The following is a 19774-nucleotide window of genomic DNA, read 5'->3' as shown; positions in this document are numbered from 1 at the left end:
GGGCCCTCTCGGTAATGCACATCACATAAGCCTTGCAAGCATTGCAACTAATGAGTTAGTTGTGAGATGATGTATTACGGAACGAGTAAAGAGACTTGACGGTAACGAGATTGAACTAGGTATTGAGATACCGATGATCGAATCTCGGGCAAGTAACATACCGATGACAAAGGGAACAACGTATGTTGTTATGCGGTCTGACCGATAAAGATCTTCATAGAATATGTAGGAGCCAATATGAGCATCCAGGTTCCGCTATTGGTTATTGACCGGAGACGTGTCTCGGTCATGTCTACATTGTTCTCGAACCCGTAGGGTCCGCACGCTTAAGGTTTCGATGACAGTTATATTATGAGTTTATGAGTTTTGATGTACCGAAGTTAGTTCGGAGTCCCGGATATGATCATGGAAATGACGAGGAGTCTCGAAATGGTCGAGACATAAAGATTGATATATTAGACGGCTATATTCGGACACCGGAAATGTTCCGTGTGATTTCGGAGAAAACCGGAGAGCCGGAGGGTTACCGGAACCCTACCGGGAGAAGTAATGGGCCATATGGGCCTGAGTGGAGAGAGAGGGGCAGCCAGGGTGGGCCGCGCACCTCCTCCCTCCTGGTCCGAATTGGACTAGGAGAGGGGGGGCGGCGCCCCCCTTTCCCTCTCCCTCCCCACTTCTTTCCCCCTCCTAGTAGGAGTCCTACTCCTACTAGGAGGAGGACTCCTCCTTGGCGCGCCTATAGGGACGGCCGGCCTCCTCCCCTTGCTCCTTTACATACGGGGGCAGGGGGCACCCCTAGACACACAAGTTGATCTTCGTGATCGTTCCTTAGCCGTGTGCGGTGCCCCCCTCCACCATATTCCACCTCGGTCATATTGTAGCGGTGCTTAGGCGAAGCCCTACGACGGTAGAACATCAAGATCGTCACCACGCCGTTGTGCTGACGGAACTCTTCCCCGACACTTTGCTGGATCGGAGTCCGGGGATCGTCATCGAGCTGAACGTGTGCTAGAACTCGGAGGTGCCGTAGTTTCGGTGCTTGATCGGTCGGGCTGTGGAGACGTACGACTACATCAACCAAACGCTTCTGTTGTCGATCTACAAGGGTACGTAGATCACACTCTCCCCTCTCGTTGCTATGCATCACCATGATCTTGCGTGTGCGTAGGAATTTTTTTGAAATTACTACGTTCCCCAACACCTCTTATGTTCACCTTGATGATTACATCAAGTGGAATCCACCGAGGATGGTTCCTCAGGGTTTCCCTTGGTGTTGGACACACAGTTACTATGGTTACTATGACTTTACAATGAACCATGTTACTAAAGACGGGTTGGCCCTGAGGGGTACCCGCGCGAGCATAATTGCGAGTGATGCGGAGTCAGGTTGACCCGGAAGGTGCCCGCGAGATACTTACAAGGCGTGGCCAGGCATTCTTAGTCCTTGCCGCAAGTACTCGAGACGGGGCGATGGGGTCACATCTTTTGTGAGTCTCTGCTCGTTACCGCGTGCTCCTAATCCACTACAATTTGGATATTTGATCTGAGGGGCCTCTGGCCTGATAGCACTAACCATGGTGTGGGATAGTATGGGCGTTTTGCGTCGTATGCATCAGCCGAAGCTTAATAGACGTCATGCGACTAAGCGACACGCTCCAGGTTGGACTGCGTAAGCACCTGCCTTTTTAAGGAGGTAGCTAGGTCTGCTCACAGGCCGCCCACACAACGTGCAGGAGTTCCCGGGGTGATGGCCCAAGACCCCTGGGGGCATAGGTTTAGTCCGGCATGCTGACCTCTCTATTAAGCCTAGGTCGGGTTGCGGCGTATCATTTGGCCGAGGCCGGGCATGACCCAGTAAAGTGTGTCTAGCCGAAGTTAATCGAGCGTGGTGTGTAAGTTGGTGCACCCCTGCAAGGAAGAAAACATCTATCGATAGCCTGTCCTATGGTAACAGACACTTGGAGTTGTATCCCGATCAATACAACTAGAACTGGATAATTGTGATGAGAAATTGATAGTATGGCTCTAGGATTGCTTTCTCGCAGGGGGTCGAGGAAGGATCTCTGGGCGAGGTTGATATCACTACTACTTTACATTATGTTGATATGTACTCTTCTAAATGCTGCAAGATGCTTGAAGATGCTAGTCTTCGATAGGCTAGGCTTTCCCCTTCTCTTATGGCATTCTGCAGTTTAGTCCACAGATACAGCCCATTCCTTTGATACAGATGCATACTTAGTTTAGATCTGATGTAAGTCTTGCGAGTACTTTGGATGAGTACTCACGGTTGCTTTGCTACCTCTTTTTCTCCCATACCTGATTGTTGCGACCAGATGACGGATCCCAGGAGCCAAACGACACCACTGATGACTACTACTACCCCGAGGGTGCCTACTACTACGTGACGATCGCTGAGGACCTGGAGTATTTAGGAGGCTCCCAGGCAAGAGGCCTTGCCTTTTCGATCGATGTTGCTTTTTTCTAGCCTTCTTAAGGAAAACTTGTCTAACTTATGTCTGTACTCAGATTTTGTTGCTTCCGCTGACTCTTGGGTTTTCGAGCTTATGTATTCGAGCCCTCAAGGCCCCTGGCTTGTAATATAAAGCCTGTATTATTTTAATTTGTGTCTAGAGTTGTGTTGTGATATCTTCCTGTGAGTCCTTGATCTTGATCGTACACCTTTGCGTGTATGATAAGTGTACGATTGAATCGAGGGCATCACAAATACAATACGTGCCTTGCTGCCCCTAGTATCACTAGGAAAGGACACCGCAAGATTTAACCCAAAGCTAAGCACTTCTCCTATTGCAAGAAAGATCAATCTAGTAGGCCAAACTAAACTGATAATTCGAAGAGACTTGCAAAGATATAAAATCATGCATATAAGAATTCAGAGAAGAACCAAATAATATTCATAGATAATCTTGTTCATAAACCCACAATTCATCGGATCTCGGCAAACACACCACAAAAGAGTATTACATCGAATAGATCTCCAAGAACATCGAGGAGAACTTCGTATTGAGAAACAAAGAGAGAGAAGAAGCCATCTAGCTAATAACTATGGACCCGAAGGTCTATGGTAAACTACTCACGCTTCATCGGAGAGGCTATGGTGTTGATGTAGAAGCCCTCCGTGATCGATTCCCCCTCCGGCAGATCGCCGGAAAAGGCCCCAAGATGGGATCTCACGGGTACAGAAGGTTGCGGCGGTGGAAAAGTGGTTCTGTGGCTCTCTGTGATCGATCTAGGGTATAAGAGTATATATAGGCGAAAGAAGTACGTCGGTGGAGCTTCGTGGGGCCCACGAGGGTGGGGGCGTGCCTACCCCCTGGGCGCACCCTCCTGCCTCATGGCCGCCTCACGGAGTTCCAGACTTCAACTCCAAGTCTTCTGGTTTGCTTTCGGTCCAAGAAAGATCATCGCGAAGGTTTCATTCCGTTTGGTATTCCTTTTCTGTGAAACTCTAAAATAGGCAAAAAAAAACAGAAACTGGCACTGGGCCTCCAGTTAATAGGTTAGTCCCAAAAATAATATAAAAGAGCATATTAAAGCCCATTAAACATCCAAAACAGATAATATAATAGAATGGAACAATAAAAAATTGTAGATACGTTGGAGACATATCACAGTGCCACAAATAAGTTGCACTATCATTATTAAACTTATATATTTTGGCTTCAATACTATGAATATGTGTATCACTACTATCAAGATTTATAAAAAATAGACCACTCATCAAGGGTGCATGACCATAAAAGATATTACTCATATAAATAGAACAACCATTATTCTCTGATTTAAATGAATAACCGTCTTGCATCAAACAAGATCCAGATATAATGTTCATGCTTAACGCTGGCACCAAATGACAATTATTCAGGTCTAAAACTAATCCCGAAGATAGATGTAGAGGTAGCGTGCCGACGGCGATCACATCGACTTTGGAACCATTTCTCATGCGCATCATCACCTCGTCCTTACCCAATCTTTGCTTAATCCGTAGCCCCTGTTTCGAGTTGCAAATATTAGCAACAGAACCAGTATCAAATACCCAGGCGCTACTGCGAGTATTAGTAAGGTACACATCAATAATATGTATATCAAATATACCTTTCACTTTGCCATCCTTCTTATCCACCAAATACTTAGGGCAGTTCCGCTTCCAGTGACCAGTCCCTTTACAGTAGAAGCACTCAGTCTCAGGCTTAGGTCCAAACTTGGGCTTCTTAACTTGAGCAACAACTTGCTTGTCGTTCTTTTTGAAGTTCCCCTTCTTCCCTTTGCCCTTCTTTTTTAAACTAGTGGTCTTGTTGACCATCAACACTTGATGCTCCTTCTTGATTTCTACCTCCGCAGCTTTTAGCATCGCGAAGAGCTCGGGAATTGTCTTATCAATCCCTTGCATATTATAGTTCATCACGAAGCTTTTGTAGCTTGCTGGCAGTGATTGAAGAACTCTGTCAATGACACTATCATTAGGAAGATTAACTCCCAGTTGACTCAAGTGGTTGTGGTACCCAGACATTCTGAGTATATGTTCACTGACAGAACTATTCTCCTCCATCTTGCAGTTGTAGAACTTATTGGAGACTTCATATCTCCCAATCCGGGCATTTTCTTGAAATATTAACTTCAACTCCTGAAACATCTCATATGCTCCATGACGTTCAAAACGTCGTTGAAGTCCCGATTCTAAGCCGTAAAGCATGGCACACTAAACTATCGAGTAGTCATCAGCTTTGCTCTGTCAGACGTTCATAACATCTGGTGTTGCTCCTGCAACGGGCTTTGCACCTAGCGGTGCTTCCAGGACGTAATTCTTCTGTGTAGCAATGAGGATAATCCTCAAGCTACAGACCCAGTCCGTGTAGTTGCTACCATCATCTTTCAACTTAGCTTTCTCTAGGAACGCATTAAAATTCAATGGAACAACAACACATGCCATTTATCTACAACAAAATAGACATGGAAAATACTATCAGGTACTAAGTTCATGATAAATTAAAGTTTAATTAATCATATTACTTAAGTACTTCCACTTAGATAGACATCCCTCTAGTCATCTAAATGATCACGTGATCCATATCAACTAAACCATGTCCGATCATCACGTGAGATGGAGTAGTTTTCAATGGTGAACATCACTATGTTGATCATATCTATTATATGATTCACGTTCGACCTTTCGCTCTCAGTGTTCCGAGGCCATATCTGCATATGTTAGGCTCGTCAAGTTTAACCCGAGTATTCTGCTTGTGCAAAACTAGATTGCACCCGTTGTATGTGAACGTAGAGCTTATCACACCCGATCATCACGTGGTGTCTCGGCACGACGAACTGTAGCAACGGTGCATACTCGGGGAGAACACTTATACCTTGAAATTTAGTGAGAGATCATCTTATAATGCTACCGTCGTACTAAGCAAAATAAGATGCATACAGGATAAACATCACATGCAATCAATATAAGTGATATGATATGGCCATCATCATCTTGTGCCTTTGATCTCCATCTCCAAAGCACCGTCATGATCACCATCGTCACCGGCTTGACACCTTGATCTCCATCGTAGCATCATTGTCATCTCACCAACTATTGCTTCTACGACTATCGCTTAGTGATAAAGTAAAGCAATTACATGGCGATTGCAATTCATACAATAAAGCGACAACCATATGGCTCCTGCCAGTTGCCGATAACTGTGTTACAAGACATGATCATATCATACAACAATTTATATAATCGCGTCTTGACTATATCAATCACAACATGCCATGCAAAAACAAGTTAGACGTCCTCTACTTTGTTGTTGCAAGTTTTACGTGGCTGCTACGGGCTTTAGCAAGAACCGTTCTTACCTACGCATAAAAACCACAACATGGTATAGTGATTGCTTTTTGATCTTCAGAAAGAACCCTGTTCATTGAATACTATGCAACTAAAGTTGGAGAAACATACACCCGATAGCCACTTGTGTGCAAAGCACGTCGGTAGAAACCAGTCTCATGAACGCGGTCATGTAATGTCGGTCCAGGCCACTTCATTCAACAATATTGATAACCCACAAGTATAGGGGATCGCAACAGTTTTCGATAAGTAAGAGTGTCGAACCCAATGAGGAGCTAAAGGTAGAACAAATATTCCCTCAAGTTCTATCGACCACCGATACAACTCTACGCACGCTTGATGTTCGCTTTACCTAGAACAAGTATGAAACTAGAAGTACTTTGTAGGTGTTGTTGGATAGGTTTACAAGGTAATAAAGATTATGTAAATAAAAAGTAGGGGCTGTTTAGGTAAAGACACAACTAAGTTAGTTTTAGTAAAGAGCTTTTTGTTACGAGAAAGTTATTTGTCCCTAGGCAATCGATAACTAGACCGGTAATCATTATTGCAATTTTATATGAGGGGGAGGCATAAGCTAACATACTTTCTCTACTTGGATCATATGCACTTATGATTGGAACTCTAGCAAGCATCCGCAACTACTAAAGATCATTAAGGTAAAACCCAACCATAGCATTAAAGCATCAAGTCCTCTTTATCCCATACGCAACAACCCCCTTACTCGGGTTTGTGTTTCAGTCACTCACGCAACCCACGATAAGCGAATCATGAACGTATTGCAACACCCTACAGCGGGGATCCCTCACGCTTGCGCGACACGGAGAGCACCATAGGACAGCACCAATAATAAAACATGCAACTCAAACCAATCACGATCATCAAATAACCATTAGGACAAAACGGATCTACTCAAACATCATAGGATAGCCATACATCATTGGGAAATAATATATAGCGTTGAGCACCATGTTTAAGTAGATATTACAGCGGGTAAGAGAGAGGTTACACCGCTGCATAGAGGGGGGAGAGTTGGTGATGATGGCGGTGAAGTTGTTGGTGAAGATTGCGGTGATGATGATGGCCACGGCAGCGTTCCGGCGCCACCGGAAGAGAAGGGGAGAGGGGGCCCCTTCGTCTTCTTCTTCCTTGACCTCCTCCCTGGATGGGAGAAGGGTTTCCCCTCTGGTCCTTGGCCTCCATGGCGTGGGAGGGGTGAGAGCCCCTCCGAGATTGGATCTGTCTCTTTGTCTCTCTCTGTTTCTGCTTTCTTAGATTATACCCTTTCACCGTTTCTTATATTCCCGGAGATCCGTAACTCCGATTGGGCTGAAATTTTAACACGATCTCTATCCGGATATTAGCTTTCTTGTGGCGAAAGGAGGGCATCAACCACCTTACGGGGTGGCCACGAGGGTCAGGGGCACGCCTGCCCCCCTAGGGCGCGCCCCCCTGCCTCGTGGCCCCCTCAGGCATCGTCTCGCGTGGATTTTTCTTCCCAAAAATCATATATATTCCAAAAAAAATCTCCGTCAGTTTTTATCCCGTTTGGACTCCGTTTGATATGGATATTCTGCGAAACAAAAAACATGCAACAAACAAGAACTGGCACTGGGCACTGGATCAATATGTTAGTCCCAAAAATAGTATAAAAAGTTGCCAAAAGTATATGGAAGTTGTAGAATATTGGCATGGAACAATCAAAAATTATAGATACGACGGAGACGTATCAGCATCCCCAAGCTTAATTCCTGCCCGTCCTCGAGTAGGTAAATGATAAAAAGATAATTTTTGATGTGGAATGCTACCTAGCATAATCTTGATCACATATCTAATCATGGCATGAATATTAAGATACGAGTGATTCAAAGCAATAGTCTATCATTTGACATAAAAACAATAATACTTCAAGCCTACTAATAAAGCAATCATGTCTTTTCAAAATAACATGGCCAAAGAAAGTTATCCCTACAAAATCATATAGTCTGGCTATACTCCATCTTCACCACACAAAATATTCACATCATGCACAACCCCGATGACAAGCCAAGCAATTGTACTTTCTGACGTTCTCAAACCTTTTCAACTTTCACGCAATACATGAGCGTGAGCCATGGACATAGCACTATATGGTGGTTTTGGAGAAGACAAAAAGGAGAATATAGTCGCACATCAACTAGGCGTATCAACGGGCTATGGAGATGCCCATCAATAGATATCAATGTGAGTGAGTAGGGATTGCCATGCAACGGATGCACTAAGAGCTATAGTGTATGAAAGCTCAGACTAAAAACTAAGTGGGTGTGCATCCAACTTGCTTGCTCATGAAGACCTCGGGCATTTGAGGAAGCCCATCATCGGAATATACAAGCCAAGTTCTATAATGAAAATTCCCACTAGTATATGAAAGTGATAACTCAAGAGACTCTCTATATGAAGAACATGGTGCTACTTTGAAGCACAAGTGTGGTAAAAGGATAGTAACATTGCCCCTTCTCTCTTTTTCTCTCATTTGGGGGGGGGGGGCTTCTCCTTTTTTTGGCCTTTCTCTTTTTTTCTTTTTCTTTTCTTTTTTCCGTCCGGAGTCTCATCCCGACTTGTGGGGGAATCATAGTCTCCATCATCCTTTCCTCACTGGGGCAATGCTCTAATAATGATGATCATCACACTTTTATTTACTTACAACTCGATACTAGAACAAAGATATGACTCTATATGAATGCCTCCGGCGGTGTACCGGGATGTGCAATGATCTAGCGTAGCAATGACGTCAAAAACGGACAAGCCATGAAAACATCATGCTAGCTATCTTACGATCATGCAAAGCAATATGACAATGAATGCTCAAGTCATGTATATGATGATGATGGAAGTTGCATGGCAATATATCTCGGAATGGCTATGTAAATACCATGATAGGTAGGTATGGTGGCTGTTTTGAGGAAGGTATATGGTGGGTTTAGGTACCGGCGAAAGTTGCGTGATACTAGAGAGGCTAGCAATGGTGGAAGGGTGAGAGTGTGTATAATCCATGGACTCAACATTAGTCATAAAGAACTCACATACTTATTGCAAAAATCTATTAGTCATCGAAACAAAGTACTACGCGCATGCTCCTAGGGGGGATAGATTGGTAGGAAAAGATCATCGCTCGTCCCCGACCGCCACTCATAAGGAAGACAATAAATAAATAAATCATGCTCCGACTTCGTTACATAACAGTTCACCATACGTGCATGCTACGGGAATCACAAACTTCAACACAAGTATTTCTACAATCCACAACTACCCACTAGCATGACTCTAATATCACCATCTTTATATCGCAAAACTATTACAAGGAATCAAACATATCATATTCAGTGATCTACAAGTTTTATGTAGGATTTTATGACTAACTATGTGAATGACCAATTCCTGTCATCTCTCTAAATAGATATGAGTGAAGCAAGAGAGTTTAATTCTTTCTACAAAAGATATGCTCGTGCGCTAACTAATATAAGTGAAGCACATGAAGCATTCTATAAAGCCATACTCAAAAGATATAAGTGAAGTGCATAGAGCATTCTATAAATCAACTAAGGACTTCTCATACCATCATGGTGCATAAAAGAAAAGTGAAAACTAAGTGCAAAATACGCTCCAAGATTGCACATATTGCATGAACGAAACGAATCCGAAAACATACCGATACTTGTTGAAGAAAGAGGGGATGCCTTCCGGGGTATCCCCAAGCTTAGACGCTTGAGTCTCCTTGAATATTTACTTGGGGTGCCTCGGGCATCTCCAAGCTTGAGCTCTTGCCTCTCTTCCTTCTTCTCACATCGATACCTTCTCGATCATCGAACACTTCATCCACACAAAACTTCAACAGAAAACTCGGTAAGATCCGTTAGTATAATAAAGCAAATCACTACTCTAAGTACTGTTGCAAACCAATTCATATTTTGTTTTTGCATTGTGTCTACTGTAATATAACTTTTTCATGTCTTAATCCACTGATATAAATTTGATAGTTTCATCAAAACAAGCAAACTATGTATCAAAAACAGAATCTGTCTAAAACAGAACAGTCTGTAATAATCTGAACATTCACCATACTTATGATACTTGAAAAATTCTGCCAAAATTAGGAAAAATAAAAAATTTCTATAGAAAGACATTTCAAAAAGAATCAGAACCATTTGACGTTTCAGCTAAAAATGTAAAATCGCGCACTACAGCCAAAGTTTCTGTCCTGCACCGTACAAACCATCAAGCAAATGTAAACATCCTAAAGGCAAACCTTGGCACATTATTTTTATAATACAATGGAATTGTACAAGGGGATAATTATTTTTGTTGAAAATTTTCTGTAATCAAGATTCACAAAGTTGCCGTGAGCATGAACAAAGTTCAAGGAGCTCTCCCACTTCAACAATGCTTGTCTTTCTCACTTTCACTTTCCTTTTTGAAAAAGTTTTGGGTTCCCCTCTTTATTTTATTTTGTTTTTAAACTATATAAAAGCACTCAACAGAAATAAATGACTCTGTAAAACTTCCAGATTGTCTCCCTGGCAGCGCTTTCTTTAAAGCCATTAAGCTAGGCATATAGTGCTCAAGTAATGGATCCATCCGGATCCCAAGGTATATCAAAGCCAATTTGAATTAGCAATGATTTGGCATTTAGTAGTGAGCACAAAGCAACATATATCATGTAATGACGAAGTCTAACTCTCTTCCTATGCATCGGCATGTCATAAAAGAACAATTCATGCACACAAAGTAAAGGCCAATGCATAGTATAAACAGTTTCTTGCAATTTTATCATGTGGGAAACATAGAGAGGTGGAGATGTAGTTCCTCTCTCATAATAATTGCAAGTAGGAGCATCAAGCACATGCATATTATATCTATCAAAATCATCATTTGTAATAGTAAAACACAACCCATCAATGTAATCCTTAATAAGTGCAAACTTCTCCGATATAGTGTAGTCGGGAGAATTCAAAAAGATAATAGGTCTATCATGCATGGGTGCAATAGCAACAATTTCATGTTTAACATAAGAAACTATAGCAATTTCATCTCCATAAGCATAATTCATATTGGCATCTTGCCCACAAGCATAGCAAGCATCATCAAAAAGGGATATTTCAAAAGAATCAATGGGATCATAGCAATTATCATAGCATTCATCCTTCGGTAAGCACAAAGGGAAATTAAACAATGTATGAGTTGAAGATTTACACTCATTAGAAGGTGGGCACGGGTGATCAATCCGCTCTTCCTCCTTTTGTTCTTCGCTCTCCTCCTCATCTTTTTCATCCAATGAGCTCACAGTTTCATCAACTTCTTCTTTCATAGATTCCTGCAAAATATTAGTCTCTTCTTGGACAGCGGAGACTTTCTCAATAAGTGCATTAATATCGGAATTGTATTCATAATTCTCGTAGCAAGATTTAAGGATAGCTAAATTTTCAGGTCTATAAACCGAATCATCAAAATCTTTAAACTCTTTAAACATAGATTCAATTTCATAAGCACCCATAAAAGCAACAAATTCTTCTACTTGTTCCACATCATAGTAATCATATATACCATTAGCATAAGAAGCTAAGGTTTTATTATCATTAAATTCGCATAAAAAGGGAAGGTGTGGAGCCTTCATCCTAGAGCAACAAGTATAATCATATCTCAAGCATAGTTGCCTAGCATACCAATTCAATATATGAATTTGATCCCATAATAGTTTCCCTTTTTGTGTCAAGCGATAATCCCTAAAGTATTTGCGTTGATCCAATGTTACTCCCATTACATAATTGAATGGGGTTTTCTCAGGATTATTAAAGTAGTACATAATATCTTTCACATAACCAGCATCGAGGGTTTTAGGAGGTTCCCCATCTCCATGAGCAGAAAGTACACCTAATTTTTTTGGTATTTCGTGTTCCATATCCATAACTAAAGATAAGGAACAACTAAGAACAGCAAATAAAAATTACTTAGTGATAAAGCAAACAAGCACACATGAGAATATTCACCCCACGCTATTGCTCCCCGGCAACGGCGCCAGAAAAAGGTCTTGATAACCCACAAGTATAGGGGATCGCAACAGTTTTCGATAAGTAAGAGTGTCGAACCCAACGAGGAGCTAAAGGTAGAACAAATATTCCCTCAAGTTCTATCGACCACCGATACAACTCTACGCACGCTTGATGTTCGCTTTACCTAGAACAAGTATGAAACTAGAAGTACTTTGTAGGTGTTGTTGGATAGGTTTGCAAAGTAATAAAGATTACGTAAATAAAAAGTAGGGGCTGTTTAGGTAAAGACACAACTAAGTTAGTTTTAGTAAAGAGCTTTTTGTTACGAGAAAGTTATTTGTCCCTAGGCAATCGATAACTAGATAGCTAATCATTATTGCAATTTTATATGAGGGAGAGGCATAAGCTAACATACTTTCTCTACTTGGATCATATGCACTTATGATTGGAACTCTAGCAAGCATCCGCAACTACTAAAGATCATTAAGGTAAAACCCAACCATAGCATTAAAAAGCATCAAGTCCTCTTTATCTCATACGCAACAACCCCCTTACTCGGGTTTGTGTTTCAGTCACTCACGCAACCCACTATAAGCGAATCATGAACGTATTGCAACACCCTACAGCGGGGATCCCTCATGCTTGCGCGACACGGAGAGCACCATAGGACAGCACCAATAATAAAACATGCAACTCAAACCAATCACGATCATCAAATAACCATTAGGACAAAACGGATCTACTCAAACATCATAGGATAGCCATACATCATTGGGAAATAATATATAGCGTTGAACACCATGATAAGTAGAGATTACAGCGGGTAAGAGAGAGGTTACACCGCTGCATAGAGGGGGGAAGAGTTGGTGATGATGGCGGTGAAGTTGTTGGTGGAGATTGCGGTGATGATGATGGCCACGGCAGCGTTCTGACGCCACCAGAACAGAAGGTGAGGGGGGGCCCTTCGTATTCTTCTTCCTTGACCTCCTCCCTAGATGGGAGAAGGGTTTCCCCTCTGTTCCTTGGCCTCCATGGCGTGGGAGGGGCGAGAGCCCCTCCGAGATTGGATCTGTCTCTCTCTGTTTCTGCGTTCTCAGATTCTACCCTTTCACCGTTTCTTATATTCCCGGAGATCCGTAAATCCGATTGGGCTAAAATTTTAACACGATCTCTATCTGGATATTAGCTTTCTTGCGGCGAAAGAAGGGCATCAACCACCTTACGGGGTGGCCACGAGGGTCAGGGGGCGCCTACCCCCCTCGGGCGCGCCCCCTGCCTCGTGGCCCCCTCAGGCATCGTCTCGCGTGGATTTTTCTTCCCAAAAATCATATATATTCCAAAAAAAATCTCCGCCAGTTTTTATCCCGTTTGGACTCCGTTTGATATGGATATTCCGCGAAACAAAAAAATGCAACAAACAGGAACTGACACTGGGCACTGGATCAATATGTTAGTCCCAAAAATAGTATAAAAAGTTGCCAAAAGTATATGGAAGTTGTAGAATATTGGCATGGAACAATAAAAAATTATAGATACGACAGAGACGTATCAAATATTGTCGAATCAATAAACAACTAGTGACGGCAAGCAATATGTATATACCCACGCCCACAACTCCTTTGTGTTCTACTCGTGCATATAACATCTACGCATAGACCTGGCTCTGATGTCACTGTTGGGGAACGCAGTATTTCAATTTTTTTCCTATGATCACGCAAGATCTATCTAGGAGATGCATAGCAACGAGAGGGGAGAGTGTGTCTACGTACCCTCATAGACCGAAAGCGGAAGCGTTGAGTAACGTTGTTGATGTAGTCGAACGTCTTCGCAATCCAACCGATCAAGTTCCGAACGTACGGCACCTCCGTGATCTGGTGACGTCCCTCGAACTCTAGATCTAGTTGAGGCCGAGGAAGAGTTTCGTCAGCACGACAGCATGGTGACGGTGATGATGAAGTTACCGACGCAGGGCTTCGTCTAAGCACTACGACAATATGACCGATGTGGAAAACTGTGGAGGAGGGCACCGCACACGGCTAAGACAAATCTTGGAGTGCCTTTGGGATGACCCCTTCCCACGTATATAAAGGAGGGGGGAAGAGGAGGCCGGCCTAGGAGGGGAGCGCCTATAGGGGGAGTCCAACTAGGATTCCCAATCCTAGTTGGAGTACCCTTCCTTTTCCAAGAGGGGAGAGAGGGAAGGAGTAGGAGAGGGAGAAGGAGAGAGGGGGGGCGCCGCCCCCTTCCTAGTCCAATTCGGACTTGCCATGGGGGGCGCGCGGCCACCCCTTGAGGCCCTTCTCTCATTTCCCATATGGCCCATTAAGGCCCACTACTTCCCCCGGCGAATTCCCGTAACTCTCTGGTACTCTGAAAAATACCCGAATCTATCGAAACCTTTCCGATGTCTGAATTGTAACACCCCGGATGTAACTTACCCAATATGTACTCCAACTCTTGCCATTTCCAACGTTAAGTTATTTTATTTTCTCGGGTTCGGGTTTTTGTCTCCATGTGTTGTTATCGTTGTCATGCATCTCATTTCATGTCTTCATGTGCATTGCATTTGCATATGTGTTCATCTCATGCATTCGAGCATTTTCCCCGTTGTCCGTTTTGCATTCCGGCGCTTCGTTCTCCTCCGGTGGTCAATTCTACCTTTCTTTCGTGTGTGGGGATTAAACATTTTCGGATTGGACCGAGACTTTCCAAGCGGCCTTGGTTTACTACCGGTAGACCGCCTGTCAAGTTTCGTATCATTTGGACTTCGTTTGATACTCCAACGGTTAACCGAGGGACCGAAAAGGCCTCGTGTGTGTTGCAGCCCAACACCCCTCCAAGTTGGCCCAAAACCCACCAAAACCCTCTCCATCATCTAGAGCGTTCGATCACGGTCGCGTGGCCTAAAACCGCACCTCATTTGGACTCTCCTAGCTCCCTCTATGCCTATATATAGAACCCCCCCTCCTCAAATTCCGGTTCAAGCCACCCCTAACCCTAGATCCACTGCTCCTCGCCGCACCGGACACGTCCGGCCCGGCCGGACAGCGTCCGCCGCCGTCTCCGGCCAACCAGGGCATGCCACGCAGCAAGCCCGCGCCCCACTTCCCCGCCGACAGCCGCGGCCCGCCGAAGCCCGCCGCCGGCCTGCGCGGCCCGCGCGTCCCCGCGGTCGCCCGAGTCCCCCGCGCCTGGAGCCCGACGCCATCGCCTCGCTCTGGCGCCGCCGCGCCGCTGCGCCCGCCATCGACGCCCGATGCCGCCGCCTCGCTCCGGCGCCGCCCCGCCGCGCCGCTCCCGCCGGCCGACGCCGCGGCTCCGTCCGCGCCCCCCTCCGCCGGCTGGATCCGGCGACCCGGTCCTCTCCGGCGTTCCCCACGCTCCGACCGACTCCTCCTCCGGCGAACCCAGCCGGCGAACCTCGGTTCGCGCGCCGCCCCGATCCGGATCTGGGAGGTTGACTTTTTCCCCTCGAGATTTCACTAAGTCCCCGAAATTTACTAGTTCATATGCTCCTATTCATCGCATCGTAACTCCTCATCCGTAACTCCGTTTTGGGCATATAGCATATCAAAATGTTTGTCTCAGAGAGTACATCATTTCATTCCATTGCATCATTTTCATTTGGGTTCTTCTTGATGCCCGAAATGCTGTTAGAAGAGTGCTACTTGAGATAATTGTCAGATCTGCTACTCCATTTAGATATTTGTCATTTTTGCCATGATTATTGTGTGCATGATATGTCCTTGAGTTCTACATATGTTTTGTTAAGAGTTTTTCCATCTTTCCAGAGGTGCAACCCATGTATTTTTGTGATGTGTGTGGTGACTAGCACAAACTTGCAAAGTGAGGCACTTGGTAATGCTGATTTCAGGGACTTGGCATTTCCACTAAGTCCTTGACCTGTTTATCTCATATTGCCATATGTTCATGTTGTTTCCTAGTGATCCATGCCTTTTTTCAGGATGATCAGTAAGGGTGTTTTGTTAATCTTGTAGTGATCTATCCATCCATGTCTTTGTTTGCAATTATGGAGCACCCTAGCTTGAGTCAATCGAGCTCTACTTTTACTACTTCGTGAATCTGGGCAGATTGTCTACTTGTTAGCGATTTTGCCGAGGATGTTGTAGTTGATCCGTGCATGCTATGCTATTGTTATTGCCATTTCTAGCTTTCATTTTGTGTATTCTTGATGGATGTATGCTTAGTTTATCATGACATGCTTTCTAGTGAGTGCATCGAGCTCGTAAACATGCCTACTTGATATCTGTTTTCAGTATGCTCCAGTTTTCACTAAGTCTGAGAACTGATTATGTTTTTGCCATGTTCACATGCTTGCAATTGTATTTTCTGATCCCTTTTGGCTCAAGGTCACTAAGGGACTTTTGTTAAGATCTTTGAGTAGCTCCATGCCATACTTTACTTTGCCCTGTTCAGGTCCTGTAGCATATAGTTTTGTTGCTCCGAAGAGTGCTATCTGATCTGAAATTCCAGACAAGTGTTAATTTCACTAAGTCTGAAATCTGTTTGTCATATGCATTTTTGCCATGCTTGTTTGAACCTGTTAATGGATGAATTGGCCGTAGCTCAGTGCTAGACTTTTGTTAAGCATCATGAATACATCCCTTCCATGTATTTTGTTGCCATGTTTGGATGCTGTAGTATGTTCATCTTATTGCATTTAGATGGCTACTTGCTGTAAATCGCAGAACGTGGTCATATTTGAATTGCTTGCCATTTCCAAACCGTAACTCCGATTCCGGCGTTCTTTATATCGTTTTTAAGCGATTTCATCTCATCTCTCCAGTGGCACACTTGGATTTCCAAGTTGAGGCCAGGTTCATGCATCCCTTGTCAAATCTTACATATGCATCCCGCATCGCATCCCGCATAGCATACCATCATTGCATCATATTGTTTGAGCTTTGCACATGGTTGATTGTGTTTCGTTTGCTTGTTTGTATTGTTTGGGTAGAGCCGGGAGACAAGTTCGCTAACGAGGATCCCGTTGAGTTTGCTTTCGAGGATCCAGTCAACTCTGACAACTTTGCAGGCAAGATGATCATACCCTCGAAATCACTACTATCTTTGCTATGATAGATTGCTCGCTCTTTTGCTATGCCAATGCTACGATGCCTACCACTTGCTTTCAAGCCTCCCAAATTGCCATGTCAAACCTCTAACCCACCATGTCCTAGCAAACCGTTGTTTGGCTATGTTACCGCTTTGCTCAGCCCCTCTTATAGTGTTGCTAGTTGCAGGTGAAGATTGGAGGCCGATCCTTGTTGGAACATTTATTTACTTGTTGGGATATCATTATATTGCCATGTTATCTTAATGCATCTATACACTTGGTAAAGGGTGGAAGGCTCGGCCTCTCGCCTAGTGTTTTGTTCCACTCTTGCCGCCCTAGTTTCCGTCATATCGGTGTTATGTTCCCGGATTTTGCGTTCCTTACGCGGTTGGGTTATAATGGGAACCCCTTGATAGTTCACCTTGATTAAAGCTTTTCCAGCAATGCCCAACCTTGGTTTTACCATTTGCCACCTAGCCTCTTTTCCCTTGGGTTTCCGGAGCCCGAGGGTCATCTTATTTTAACACCCCCCCCGGGCCAGTGCTCCTCTGAGTGTTGGTCCGAACCAGGCAGCCTGCGGGGCCACCTCGGGGAAACTCGAGGGTTGGTTTTACTCGTAGCTTGACCTATCTGAGTGTGCCCTGAGAACGAGATATGTGCAGCTCCTATCGGGATTTGTCGGCACATTCGGGCGGTGTTGTTGGTTTTGTTTTAACCTGTCGAAGTGTCTTGAAGAACCGAGATACCGAGTCTGATCGGAACGTCTCGGGAGGAGGTCTATTCCTTTGTTGTCCGTGAGAGCTTGTCATGGGCTAAGTTGGGACTCCCCCGCAGGGATTTGAACTTTCGAAAGCCGTGCCTGCGGTTATGGGCAGATGGGAATTTGTTAATGTCCGGTTGTAGATAACTTGAACATTAACTTAATTAAAATGAATCAACAGTGTGAGTTACCGTGATGGCCTCTTCTCGGCGGAGTCCGGGAAGTGGACACGGTGTTGGAGTAATGCTTGCGCAGGTTGTCCTCTAGTTTCTTGCCCGCGCTTTGCCTCCTCTTCTCGCTCTCTTTTGCGAACAGGATAGCCACCATATATGCTAGTCGCTTGCTGCATCTCCACACATATTTATCTTGCCTTACCTATAATCTTAAATAGTCTTGATCGCGAGGGTGCGAGATTGCTGAGTCCCTGTGGCTCACAGATTACTATTACACCAGATGCAGGGCCTGATGATTCCACTCCAGGTGACGCGCTTGAGCTCAAGTGGGAGTTCAACGAGGACTCTCAACGTTACTATGTTTCCTTTCCTGATGATCAGTAGTGGTGCCCAGTTGGGGGTGATCGGGACCGTGTCGCATGTGGGTATCTTTTATTTTGGCGCCGTAGTCGGGCCATGAGTGTTTGAATGATATAATGTTATTTATGTACTTGATTGACGTGGCGAGTGTAAGCCAACTATGTTATCTCCCCTTTTATTATCTATATATTACATGGGATGTTGTGAAGATTGCCTAACTTGTGACATATGCCTTCAATGCGATTATGCCTCTAAGTCGTGCCTCGACACATGGGAGATATAGTCGCATCGAGGGTGTTACACGAATATAGCCTTCCAATATATCGATCTTTACGTCTCGACCATTTCGAGACTCCTCGTCATGTCCGTAATCTCATCCGGGACTCCGAACAACCTTCGGTGCATCAAATCACATAACTCATAATACAAATCGTTATCGAACGTTAAGCGTGCGGACCCTACGGGTCCGAGAACTATGTAGACATAACCGAGACTCATCTCCGGTCAATAACCAATAGCGGAACCTGGATGCTCATATTGGCTCCTACATATTCTACGAAGATCTTTATCGGTCAAACCGCATAACAACATACGTTGTTCCCTTTGTCATCGGTATATTACTTGCTCGAGATTCGATCAACGGTATCATCATACCTAGTTCAATCTCGTTACCGGCAAGTCTCTTTACTCGTTCCGTAATGCATCATCCCGTAATTAACTCATTAATTACATTGTTTGCAAGGCTTATAGTGATGTTCATTACCGAGAGGGCCCAGAGATACCTCTCCGAAACACTGAGTGACAAATCCTGATCTCGATCTATGCCAACTCAACAAACACCATCAGAGACACTTGTGGAGCATCTTTATAATCACTCAGTTATGTTGTGATGTTTAATAGCACACAAGTTGTTCCTCCGGTATTCGGGAGTTGCATAATTTCATAGTCGTAGGAACATGTATAAGTCATGAAAAAGGCAATAGCAATAAACTAAACGATTATAGTGCTAAGCTAACAGATGGGTCTTGCCCATCACATCATTCTCTAATGATGTGATCCCGTTCATCAAATGACAACACATGTCCATGGTTAGGAAATTTAACCATCTTTGATTAACAAGTTAGTCAAATAGAGGCATACTAGGAACACTTTATTTGTCTATGTATCCACACATATACTAAGTTTCCAGTTAATACAATTCTAGCATGAATAATAAACATTTATCATGATATAAGAAAATATAAATAACAACTTTATTATTGCCTCTAGAGCATATTTTCTTCAGTAGTCACTTGTTAAAATCTCTAGAAAGACAAATATTTAGGAAAACGCAGAGAGTATATACTTTTAAAACTTCCCATATACCTAAATAAATTTTCGCATAATATCTTTGCCATCTAGTAGTAAAATAGAAAAAAAGAACTAGGATTCAAACTCAGGTCAGTCATGTGGACGCTTGAGGTGCTAGCTAGTGCAGTGGGCAGGTGTATCTGGACAGAGAAGCGTTTATGTCATTTTCGTTCTCGGCAAACG

This window comes from Triticum urartu, chromosome 3A (assembly GCF_056163025.1).
Source record: "Triticum urartu cultivar PI428250 chromosome 3A, HENAU_Tu73, whole genome shotgun sequence".
Classification (NCBI taxonomy): Eukaryota; Viridiplantae; Streptophyta; class Magnoliopsida; order Poales; family Poaceae; genus Triticum; species Triticum urartu.
The sequence above is the reverse complement of the archived record's forward strand: the minus strand, read 5'-3'. Positions refer to the sequence as shown.